The following is a 12,969-nucleotide window of genomic DNA, read 5'->3' as shown; positions in this document are numbered from 1 at the left end:
AAACCGCTGTGTAGGATGAATCCAAAGCAGCAGGAGCATAAAGGCAGAGGCTACAGGTGGGACTACCCCTTACAGCCTCGGCTGGCTAGTTAAGTCAGCTGAACTCCAATTTCAAACTAACAACTGCTTGTCAGTAATTTTTTGTTTGGTTGAAAAGAGCTGTGGATAGCTGCAGCAGCAGAAGAAAGGTAAGAAGAAGAAGAAGAAGAAGAGGTGGGCAGTAGGAGTGAATTTTTCTTCCAGTAGTAACAGATCTATTTCAGGGTGATCTCAAACCCTATTTCCCCTCTCTCACAGTTACAGCAAACACCGAAACTATTATTTAACTGACCACACTAAGTAAGGTGACAGAAATACCTACTGGGAAAAAACAGAGGCCAGCAAAGAACAAAAATCTGAGGTGATAAACATCTTTAAACAGTTCCCTTAAAATATAATGGAACAAGGCAATTCTCATCATAGAAAAGTAATTGTTTAACAGGTTACTATTGAACGGCTTTAGTGTAAACAGAAAAAGACTTCACACATCTTACAAAAGGTTTCAACACTAAGCGTCACACAAGGCTGCACATCTGTGCAGCAGGTGCACAGATCATACTCACGCCACCTCCTAACAGTGTATCCCTGCCATAAATCGAGTCACAAGGCCCTAGCAAAGACGACTGGAGTATCAGCGGCATTTAGAGAACTGCACCCTAACTCTATTTGACAGGGGCTGATTTCATTTTATTTACTGCAGGCAGAGACATCTAAGTTCTCATTTACTTGTCAACAACTGATCTCTGTCCCCATATATCCCTAAGTTCCTCTGACACTCACGTGCTTTTAATAAACAAACACAACTTCCTCCACAAAAGCAAAGAAACTTCTGGCAATAAAACTTGTGTTAACAGGTTATAAAGATCACATCCTGCTGTAGATTAAACCAGATTTTAAAATGAAGCTATTCTTCAGACTACAAACACATAACTGGTAGTTTACCAATACATCTTTTACATTTCCATTTTACTAATGAAGCCCAAGGACAAACTCCAATTCAATCACTCAAACCGATTTTACGTTCTTTCATTTTCAGCAACTATTTTACCTGACAGTCAAAACAAATACTTTCACTTCCTCCTCGTTGTACCTACCACAAGGTATAAAGCAATATTCTGGTACTTACTCTGAATCCATATTTACCTTCCAAACTTTGTACTGGTTCTTCAGGCTTCTTGCTGCATTGGCTGAAACATAGCTCCCTCCCTGTTTCGGGAAAACACAGTCACTCTCGACTGGCCTTTATCACCGCAAACACTGCAAACCTTGGCTCAGCTGTGCTGCAGCCCCTGCCTGGCCCCGGCCCCTCACGCACAGTTCCCCCCGGAGGGCAGACATTAATTCTGTGCATGCAGAGACAACGGGTAACTCAAGTCCTCGTCAGGGCATCCTTAAGGGCTCAAAAAACCTTTAGACACATACAGATCAAATGCAAATTGTGCTTAATACCCAGCAGCTCTGCACCTGAGCCATGAACTGCCAAATCCATCAGCTTTGAACCTTAAATGGCCTCAGTCCTTCTGTTTAATACAGAAAGCAGAAAACACTTAATCCCAGCGTAACAACAGGGGACAAGTGAATCCACCCCGGGACCCCGCGCTACCACCTGCGCCCCGCCAGGGACTCCCGCAACACCAGAGGATCCAGCGGAAGCCAGGGCAGCCGTCCAGCCTCCCTAAAAGTCGAGCCAGGCCGAGGACAGCACACTCTCACCCCGCGGGGCCAGGCCAGGAGGAAGGCAACAAGCACATGCCTGCCCCTTGGGCGGGCCTTCCCCAGCGGTACGAGGTGCTGTGGCCTCCGGGAGCCCCCACTCGTACCCCACGGGGACGTTTCACGGCAGGTCAATACCCACCGAGGGCTGGTCTCTGCCTCAGGGTTACAGCCGCCTGGCGGGATCCTGCCTCCAGCCGCGCACCCTCAGGACTACAAGCGTACGGCTAGTCCCTCCGCTACCAACGAAACCTAAGGGTGCCCCCAAAACAATCATCCCCGAGTCCGGGGCCTGACCCCGCCGGCTGGGGCGGAGGAGGAAGGTCTCACAGCAAGCCCAGCCTCGAAGACATAAAATGAGGAAAGCAAGACAAAAGGGGAAGGAAAGAAAATGGGGAGCCGGGGGCGGTGGTGGCCGGGGAGGTGAGCGCCTGAGCCCCGGCAGCACTGCAGCCGCCTTCCCAACGCCTCCAGCAGAGAGCCGGCGCCGCCGCGCCCGGGATATCCCCCGCTCGATCGCCACCCCCGAGCAGTCCCGCAGGGGAAGGGGCCGCCGCACACGCGGAAAGCGGCGGCGACGCCCCCGCTCCGCCCCCGCCGCGGGAACGGCAGGTGCACGGCCACCCCCCACCCGCCGAACCTACCCGCTGTCGCTGCTGTCGCCCTCCCGCCGCCGGTAGCTTCCTGCTTCCTGCCTGGCCTGCGCCGAGCCGAGCGGAGTTGAGCGGCCGGGCGCGGCTGCGGATCGCCGCCCGGCCGCGGGAGCTGGCGGCGGGACCGGTCTGCCCGGGCCCCTCCCCACTGCGCCGTGGAGGAGGAGGAGGAGGAGGGCGCCCTGCGGCGGCGGGGCGGGCTGTGCCACGGCGGCCGGTAAGAATCGCGCCGTGGGCTAGTCTGTGCCAGCAGCGCGACCCGCGGAGGCTCCGGGCCGCCTCTGTAGCGGCCGGCGAAGCCTGCGAGAGGAACCGCTGCCCCCGGCCCGGCCTCCGCGGCTCCCCGGCCCTCGCCGCCGCGGGGCTGAGGGGGCGGCGGCGGCTCCTCGGCGGGGCACCACCCCCAGCCCGCCGGAGAGAGAAAAGCCGCTCATTGAGCCGGTGCCGCCGCCGTCCCCGCCGACCCACCTGTCACCCCGGCTGCCTCTCCCGCTTCAGAGTGGCGGCCCAGAGACGGCCCGACGCGATCTCCGGGGAGGCAGGCAGCCGGCCCCGGCCCGGGTGGGGGTGCGGTGGTGCTTCACCGCAGCGCTGTCGGCTGCTCGTCTGAAATACGCGATGGTATTCCTGGTGCCAAACTGCAAATGTTAAGAAATCGCGCACTATCATCTGAAAACTGACAGAGAAATTCGGTGCTGCTTCTTTAATAAATATTTATTTGCCTTCTGGTTTCCTGATCCTGCAGTGCTTTTTCATTTTCAGCAACCATATATATTTCAACGCTTAGTTATTTATATAAATGTGTACTTCCAGCTGCAGGTATATTTCTTTATCATGACTGCCTCACCTGTGTGGATAACCTTACGCTGTTTATTTCATCCAAAACTGAATAGCTGTTAACATTTACCTTGTGCAGGTTTTAATTTATAACTGTTTGCCCCTTGTAGAGCAATCGCCTGCCTGGCACAAGCAACCCACTTAAGGCACTCACTAAAATGTTGTTCTGTTTTGTCTCTGCCCTGTCGTCTTGCGCTGCCTGTGCCGCTAATACCAATAAAAGAAACTCTTTGACTCCCAGTGTGGTATTACTTAGGCCTCACATTTCAAACACTTAGACGCGGTGCTTGGCTCTGCTCCATGATCCTGGTGGCATCTTCCCTTTGGTTCCACCCAGTCAATAAACAAGCCCTTAAAATAACCAGGGACCCGGAGCCGCACCCAGACCAGTGCAAGGCAGATGGGTGTTCCACAACCTGCTGCTGTTACGCTTGTCACCGGCAGATGTTGACTCCCACTCAGGCTCACATCCTTCTAGCTGAGATTTGTAAGTAGTGAATCAGAGGTTAAAAAAAAAAAAAGTCTTCAGCTCCTCAAATGTTACAGAGTTTCTACTTAAAAAGCTAATGCACTGCGCTTGATTAGCATCAGTCTTATCTTCTAAGGAGGCGATTTTGGTTCACAGATAAAAGCAAAAGCTGCTACTCAGCATCAAAAGGTCTCGCATTAGTAGAGCTTTTACAGAACCATCACGCAGTGTAAGACAATCCACGATTTCATCCAGTGTCTGGGGAGAGGACACTGCGTAGTTGCTTTTTGACAGTGCAGTCCCATGCCCCTTGTGAATCTGAAAGAAAAATCATTTCCCCAAACCCTCACCAGCTCAGCTGAAGTGGCTGATGCCCTGGGCAGCAGGACTAAGTTTAGCCAACTCTTAACACTTGGGAGGTAGAGCGTAAACAGGCATGTCCAGAGCTGCTTTAGCTATCCACATTTGCTGTCCACCGCATAATGGGGCATGAACCGGACAAGGAAATACTTCAAGCCTCTTTATTCTTCTGAGCAGGCGCATCATGGCAATGCCATTGTCTTACGGAGAGGGCATTTGTTCTCTGGGCTGGCAAAGCACACGCTAACAGCAGATATAGATGGGGTAGTTACAGCCAGAGCAGAGCATCTATGTTTGTTGATGTTTGTTCATTTCTGTTGTAATAACCACTTAGCAGAGACAAAAACTAGATGGGGAGTGCTTTTCTAGGAAAAGAGATTTGCATGAATCATGTCGCTGCACTTTTGCACCAGCACGGGAAGGCACTCAGGCACCATCTACTCTGACTGGCACAGGCACATAGAAAAATGAAGCTTTGTCTCTTTACAGCAGAAAAGGTCAGACCCATCACAAGGCATTTGTCTGTATACATGATTAGCCATCCCAAATTATCACTACTATCACCATCATGCAGGATCCTCATTTTTTTTTTATTTTGGCTTGATCCTTTTTAATTTCCTTAAATAATTTAACCTTTCTTATCTTTCTCTCTTCAGTTACAAGCAACTTGCAAAAAGCATGAGCCCAACAGCCACAAAAACCTATATTTTTCCTATTTAAAGCAGAAACTATCTCCCATTAAAATAAAGGTCCCTCCATATTCCATTCCTCTAACATCACTGAAACCTCCTGGCTGCCACACTTGGCACATCTGCTCTCTGCTGTGCCAGTGCTGGTCACCACCAGCTACAGTTGCCAGAAGCCATCAAATAAGTAAGAAAAGGAGCAGCATGAGCTTGTGCTGCTGGTTGCACAACAGCCTGCTGGGGTGCAGTATCACAGGAGGGCCAGAGGTCCGTCAGAGAGAAAAGGAGGTCTACAGCCAGGAGTAAATGGTTGAAAAACAGAACACCAAACCCCATTATTTAAAATAACATATGTAATCTAGAGCCTCACAGAGAACAACAGAGAGGATGTTTTGCCACTTCCTTTCTAGAAGGAAATACAAATGAAGGATACGGTCCACTAAATGGTTTTATTGGGTAGCAAGCATGGCAGCAGCTTGGCTTTCTAAGCCTCCGGCAATGTTCATGCTAGAGGAAATAGAAAAGGGCGTGTTCTTGTCTGCAAAACCAAACAGAAATAAAGATGTATGAGTTGACATGCTTACGTATGCTTCTGCTGGCACTTCTCTCAGAGAAGATAATCTAATTTCCTGGTTGACAGTTAAATTTTACTTCCACTGAACAAGAGTGGTGCTCTTAACTCCTCAAGTCCTGACTTAAAACACTCTTAAGTCAGCGGATGTCAGCATAGTCTTTCCTTTGCTGAATAGGTGATATGGGCTGAACAGAGGTCTGAATGCAGACTGTTGCATCCTTTAGCTGATTAATGCATTTATTTTCTTTCCAGTAAATTGCACAAGCTTATTTTATGATTCATAATTGCACAGATGGAAAAGTCTAATCTGTTTAGCCACTGAGTGATCTCTTTGTCTTAGGGGATCAGAAAAGTTTATAACTTCTTTACATAATAATGGGTTGTTAAATAGTATTTTCCTATATAAAATTTGATATTTACTTAGACGTTACTCCACACAAGTAGCAGGATTCTCAGGACTGATATAATCACAGCTTTTAGTTGCCTTTATTAGTTTTACATGCTTTGTTTTCCCAACAGAGCAGCTGGGATATTATATAAGCAATTCACATCAACACTGGGTGCAATCCAAATATAATCTGCCATCGAGCTTTGGCAGACAAAAAAAAATATATCCAAAAGAGCGAAAAAAAGTAAGGGGCTTTGTGTGAAGGAAGTGCCTGTATGGCTGGGAGTAGACAGGTACACCCTGCTGCGGCCATAGTCAGACCGGGCTGGAGGTAAGCCAGCTGTAGCCTGGAAGCAGTCTGGCTCAGTAAGCACACTACGTCCTGCCTGTTGATGAGAAATTTTAGCACCGGCACAGCGCCACACTAATATGATTACATAGTTTCCAGACTGGTACTTTCATCGCATCTAGCTTGCCAGAAAGCTAGTGAGCATCACCAGTTGGTGGCTTTAGGAAAAGAGACCAGTGGACAAGACCACTGTGCCCGCACAGCCTTTTCCCCAGCCAGAGCAGGATGGTACCTGAGTACTACAGGATACTTATGAAGAAAAAAACCTATAGCAAGTAGAACACTGGGGGGGGGGGGTGGCGGGGGTGAGCAGTAAAACTGCCTCCAGGTCTCCGACATAGACATAGATATTGCTATAACTGCAGGAAACACTTAGGAATAATAGCATTTATTTGAACCCTATGAGTTGCCTATCAGTCTCCTGTTGCATTCAGAAAAATGACATCAGTGGTGCTGACAGTATGCTCGCTACTCTGACTCATCCCAGGGGTGGTGACTGGGACTGTTAAATCACCTCGTGCCATCTAAAGAAAGATCTGTAAAAAAAGGCGGTTATAGCAGCAGTGGTGTCTGTTGGGTAGGATCTACTGGAGGGAGTCCTGGGCAGAGCACATGACCTGTTGCCGCAGGGCCCAGCAGCCCCCGCAGCTAGGATGGGGGTTCCCTGGTTAGAGACCCAGATCAGCTCCTGTACCTTCAGCCACTTGCTCTCAGAAAAGTGAAGAAGAATGTACTGAGAACACAGATTTTTAAAAAAAAAACCAAACCAAACACAACCAAGCTGTATTATTATAAATGGCATCTGTAAAACAATATATAGACCATCTTTCATTACAAAAGAAGAACAACTATTTTGAGGAACTTATCTTGAAGAATTTAATGGGAAATGGGAGAGTTTCTCTTGTTACTTTGCCCTTATTTCTACTCTTAAATTGCCTTGAGAGCTGAGCTGAAGTGCAAGAAGAGGCTACAGAAACAATTGCTGAGGAGTAAATAGATTGAAATAGGCTGGTAGACTACTGATAGATTTCATTTCTCCATGCTTGCAAACTTGATCACTGGAAGGTAGTTATATGACAAGGGAGGAATGAGGCATATTTTACTAGAAATCAACTACCAGAACAGTTACAAATACCATGGTAAAAAAGAAAGCAGACCAGAACAGAGTGCTTACACTAAAGCAATTGCCTTGCAAGTCATGTATCAGAAGATGAAGTACGAAGGTATTCAAACTGACAGGAATGAGGAGGCAGCAAATTAGTCCCATCTACCTCAATCGGTTCATTCTTCTCCACTGAATTCATTCTGAGTTACCAGGTTAGGACTTCAGATGGTATGGACAAAAGGATTTGGCTCCTTTAGCTTTATGTCATTACAAGCTGTGCCTAAATAAAGCAGCTTAGGTTTGGGGTTTTGTTTCTACTTCCAGAGAGAAGTAGAGAAAAATGTAATATTAAGACTGCTTTATCCACATACTAACCATAAGATACTTTTTTATCTCATGAATGCCAACTGCTTTCTTGGTAGCAGTAGTAACACTGACTGTCATAAAAGTCTTGAGAAAAGACATGACTAACAATTTCCTAAATGGAATAGAAGTGATCCGTATATGTCCCTATTGCACTTTAGTGGAAAAGGAGACCCCTTATGTGAAAGAAAAACTTGACAATTTTCCCATATGTCTGAAGAATGGAATGTACTCTGGACTTCAAAATGAACAGTAAGGCCAGATAAATGGAAGGCAGGGTATAAATACAGCAGAATGCTTTCCCGTGGATAATTTGCAGGAGGGAATGGAAAGGTAATATTTAGCCAAGATGCAAAAAAGTATTACCAGTATTTCAAGAATGGCCTTCATATGAACTTTTCTTCCCTAATCATCCCGCCTTCAGGATATCCCAATGTTAATTGTACTTGGAAGAGGCACTTGTAAACTGAGTGGCTAGAAAGGTCATTTACTTGTTTTTCTGGCTTGGTTATGAGGACAAAAAGAGGTTATCTTTACTTGGCATACAAACATACTAAGCAGCTTTCATTTTGCCTGTAAAGGGCTTAAAAAGAGCCATGCAGAGAGAAGTTCCTATTTTGCAAAGCATTTTGACATTTCAGAATCTGGCTTCTTTCTGAATTGGAGGGAAAAAACCTAATATATGGAAGTTAGTGACAGTAAATTCCACTTTTCCCACTGTTTGCTCCCATAATCTAAGAAAGTATTTTGAATTCTTTAAGTGTGTATGGTAGTATATATTGCAGAATAATAAAAAGACCTGAAATGTATACGCTCAAACAAGAAACTCCTCTTTAGATATTATTTTAATTCCCTAATCCCACAGTTTTCCTCCAAAAGGTTGATGAAATCAACCTGGTTTATATTTAAATTTCAGGAGGAAGAGAGCTGATTTCATTAAGTTTTTCCTGACAACTCCAGTTTACACTTTGCTAGGATCTGATACTGACCATGCAGTACCCTAGGCTGTGGTTTTAGCTTTTATAAGGACAAAGTTGTAAATTGTTATATTCTAAGAGATAACAAAATATTTCCCTACAGATTTCTGTTCTTTAAGTTCCTTTCAAAAGCTATAAGCTTGCCCAGGTCTGCCCTACCAAAAGCAATAAATGGTCATTTGCATCTCTAATTTAGCCCAGAGCAAAATTCAAACTGACTTGGCCCAAGAACTGGCCCTCATGAAGTAACCAGCTCTGTCAGTAATGACTGACCAGTATGCGAAGTAAGGAAACCAACCTGTGAATCAGGCAAATGACCTCCACTCTCCCTATTAATTTTGATGGCAGAATTTGAAAAGGAGGCTCCCTAGGGCCATATCACTGCCAGGGTAGAGAAAAGCTGGTTCACAGAGGCATTGTCCCTGGGAGAAGAATGCGTGGCAGGACAGAGCTCCTAGAGGGCAGGAATGCCAAAATGCACCTAATGTGAATTAAGAAGCGTGCCACCTTTACCACATCAGAGGTAATGTGTGCACCCTGCTGTATTTTTAGCACCCTTTTGAAGGGAGACACTGATTGCAATGTAGAGGTGAACAAGCGGTACTGCTGTTTCTAACATTCATTGTGCAATGTGTTTTCAGAGCTTGGTCAGTGCTGGAAGGAGCCCCCGAGGCCCAACCTGGCACAGCAGCATTTTCCCTGCAAAAACTCTGCACTGCCAAAAGTCTCCCCACTCCTAACACAGGGTAAAGTCCAATGAGAGCCAGGAGCATATCAAGCTCTAAAAGTGCCTTTTGGCCATTCCTCCCTACAGAGGAGCTCTCTGGCTAAATTTAAAGTGAGGACCTACAAATCTGGAGGTGCCTTACGGGGTCCTGTGCCTGGCAGCCTTTTGCTTTTTGTGTCACTGTCTTTCCTGGTTTGTAAGCACCTCCGGCAGCAACGGCGGGAGCTGTTGCTCTGGAGCTCTTTGTCCCTATGGGGCTTCTACTCAAACTGCAAACCAGGAGGTTCTCCAGGGCAGCTCACAGCTATGGCAGCTTCTGCCCTCTCCTGCCAGGGTGACTGGCAGTCGGTGCCAGCAGCTGCCAGCTGAGCCAGCAGTAAGAACAGAGCAGATAATCAGCACATCCACTAACTCTCTCAAGCTGTTTGCCAAATGAAATTTATGTACAAGATCAGCAGGACCTTAAGAATATTTATGGTATTATGTTGGTCTTTTCACAGAAAAAGAACAAGAGAGTAAGGATGATAGCAGCCCTTGTTTCAACAGTAAAATACTTAAAGCTTTAACTTTAATCTGACATTGAAACACCCAAATGCAGCTGGAAGACCAGAAACTACAAAATACATCCTCCTTGCCATTAATTCTATGCATCCATATGAGATAGTTTCTTGATATAGAAAACTTTAAATGCTGCCTCTCTCATTTAGGTCAAACTATGTGATCCCAACATACAGACATTTGTGCTATCTGCCATTTCTAGGTTCAGAGCAGTTTAAATTTTATAAAGAAATAGTTTGTGGCTGTTTCCCAAGAAAAGTGAACTGTTTCTCCTTCAGACCCTTTCCTCCTTCAGGACTCTGAGAAATACATTGACCAGGAGGAGTAAGTGATCATTAAGGGCATTGTATCTGATGGCTTGTCACTGCGTCCTGTCTGTGTCACAGCTGTCCCCTGGGCTACGTCAACTTTGAAGCCAAAAAACATACCCGGTTATTTTTGTCATTGAGTTTAACAGGGAGCACCTCTGTAGACATCCTGAACACATTTTCCCTTACAACTCTGAGCAGCAGTGTCTGTTTAGAGTTAGTCTGCCATTCACAGACTAAGTAACCAGTTTTATAATTAGAGACATTACTGTATTGTAGATAAAAGAATTTAGCCATCCTTAGGTGAAAGAAGAAACTGAGGTATCATCAAGAGTGAGAAAGGAGGAAGTGAGCAGACTGTGTTTCAGATAACATGTACTCATATCCAGTTCTGCAAGAGGTAAGCAATCGGAGCAGTAGTTTGCATACTCTGTGGTTACTTATTAACAGCAGAGCCATTATGCAAATTAGGCTTCCCTAGTCAAATGCTGGAGATGTGCAGGAAAGAGAAATAACCAATTTTGAGTTAATAAATGTATAGCTTCTTAAAGCTCTGCCAGCTAATAAAATTTAGTTTCAGTGCTTTTAAATGTTTCAAACAGAAAGCACTCTCAAATTAGTAACTGCGTGTTAGCTCAGAAGCCCAAACACTTCCTATGAGCTAGGAACATGATGGTATTTAGCAATAGTTCTCTTTCATTTTCATCTTTGCATGAAAAACAGAAAGACACATATACAACATAAGTGACACATCTTAATAAATAAATACTATTTATTTATTTATTATATACACACTGGCTATTTAGATTCCTGCCTATAAAACCTCAGAAAGTTATCTGAATATATGGTGTATCTTTGTATAGAGATGACCCTGTTTTTCTTCTGGTTTGTGCGGTGAAGCTTTGACCTAGGGTGACCTAAGGTAACCTCCACCACGTTTTCCAACCACTTGCCACTCCTTTTGCTGCCTACCTCAGAGGCATCACCTCCTCTGCCCAGTGCTTAGTTAGCTGACTGCTCTTCACCACGCGTATCCTCGCATGGCTCCTCTTATGAAACCTCAGCCATTAAATTGCTGTGCGAAGTGACAGTGAGGTGGTTCGTCTGAGTCCTGTATCACTGGCTGGCCCCAAGTTCTGCCGAGCTCCTGCAAGCACTGTGAAGCTGCTGCTTTGCAGAAGAGTCAAGTACCACTTGCATTCTGCAAGACAAGCTGTCCTCAACATCTGCAGGAGGTGGGCATGAGCCGTAATGCTGTCACCATCGACTCCCTTAGCCAAGGTGGGTTTTTAGGGCATTTTCCTCTGCAAGGAATAACAAAGCACTACCTTGCATTGAGGCCAATAAGATCTTTTTAAAGAGTGACTGGTTTTGAATACTGCAGCTCATATATGAAACATAAAAAAAATACTACATAGAATACAAAGCAGGTCTTTTCCATTTGGGGTATTAATAATGATTAATATGGACTGAGGGTGGCTGTGATGTACTATCCTCTCTCCTGTTCCTTGTGAGCTACTCCCTTCCTCTCTTCTTGGCCTTTGGAGAAAGGAGAGCCCTCCTCTTACCTCCCTGCATTGATTTAGCTGTAATCATATTAGTACAGGAGGCTCTTGACTGGCTGAGGTGACTAAACTTGTCATCAGTTAGGTAGAACACTGCTGAGGCTGACTGAGTAGAAGAGTTTGCAGAAAAGTCAGAATATGGAGAATCTCCTATATATTAAGATCATTAAGAATTACCATTACTGAAAGGAGAGGAAAAACAAAATAGTGGAAGTAAAAGTAGTTGTCTGTGTGAAAGCAGAAGATGCTTAAGTCATGTAAAAACCTGACTGACTCATCGTTCTGCTCTCTCATTAGTAACTCTTAGAACTGCACAGCGCCCCTGTTACCACAGCAGTTAGTGCAATTGCGAAAAAATAACGGGAGAGAGAACTTGCACTCCCTTGATTCATTTGTGCAGAAACACAGGATTTTCCACGCCAGATCACACAGTTGTTTGATGACTTCCAGTGCCTAAGCTCCAGCAGCGATCAGTGACAGAACATTTCCCCCCGCTCTGTCCTGACCCCTGAATTACCCATATGGACCATTCTGCATAGAAAAGGGAGGAATCTCTTCAGAGCACCCCGAAACGCAGAGCCTAATCACTAACAGCACGACAGTGCCCCAAGCATACCAGTTACAGCCCAAGCACGTTTCTGCAACACCTCTTGAGTACACGTGGGTCCTCTGCCTCCAGCTGTGCCATCGGACACGCACCATCAAGCCAGCTGTGGAAATCCTGTGGGACTTCAGAAACTGGAGGTGAAAGCCATTCCTTCTGGCTCCAGTTTAAAGGAGGGTGCTGAATCTCCAGTGGGACTCACCAGGCTGTGCAGGTGGAACTCGTCTGGTCTGTTGAGCAGGTGAAAGAGACTCATCATAAGGCTGAAACCGTAAGTTATAAACAAAAAGATCAGATCCATGGACTGGAATTTCTGAACATTATTAAACCTGACAGGAAAAAAAAAAATCTAGATGCAGGAACGGTTTTAAAAGCGAATATGTTGTTTACAGGCCAAATCAGCCAAACTACTGGGAGCTCTCAGAAGACTGAGGGGGTCTGAGGTCACATCTTAAATGTCACCAGCCTGCTTCACGACACTAACCGTACAGGTCGGGAAAAGCTAAGCGCAAGAAGCAGAAGGGAGATCAGCGCCAGGGAACGGCCGGCGTCCCACGCCCCCGAGCGTTTATTAACACGACAGTCCTTTGCCGGTTGCCGCACCCCTCCCAGGACTTCCGCGCCGACAGCCAGCAGGCAGCCCGAGAGGCCCCCAGGGCGGGCGGGGCACTCCGCTTTCGGAAACAGCGCAGCT

The 12,969-nt window shown here is 46.1% G+C and overlaps 1 protein-coding gene across 24 annotated transcripts in view; it reads right to left on the bottom strand.

Annotated features, from left to right (window-relative positions):
- SLC37A1 (solute carrier family 37 member 1) overlaps positions 1-12,894 on the bottom strand; it is a 49,658-nt gene extending 36,764 nt beyond the window's left edge. For 7 of the 24 annotated variants that reach the window (XR_012838512.1, XR_012838513.1, XR_012838515.1 and 4 more), the window contains exons 1-2: positions 2,397-2,694; positions 1,166-1,245 (exon numbers count right to left, since the gene is read on the bottom strand). The gene's annotated coding sequence lies outside the window, so the exon portion shown is untranslated. Of the gene's footprint in view, positions 1-1,165; positions 1,246-1,859; positions 2,357-2,396; positions 3,634-12,287; positions 12,393-12,477 lie in introns of those variants that run through there. The other 17 variants (XM_075772661.1, XM_075772651.1, XM_075772747.1 and 14 more) reach the window with 12 other exon arrangements.
- Between the last annotated feature and the right edge of the window lie 75 nt (positions 12,895-12,969).

This window comes from Balearica regulorum, chromosome 1 (assembly GCF_011004875.1).
Source record: "Balearica regulorum gibbericeps isolate bBalReg1 chromosome 1, bBalReg1.pri, whole genome shotgun sequence".
Classification (NCBI taxonomy): domain Eukaryota; kingdom Metazoa; phylum Chordata; class Aves; order Gruiformes; family Gruidae; genus Balearica; species Balearica regulorum.
The sequence above is the reverse complement of the archived record's forward strand: the minus strand, read 5'-3'. Positions and strand labels throughout refer to the sequence as shown.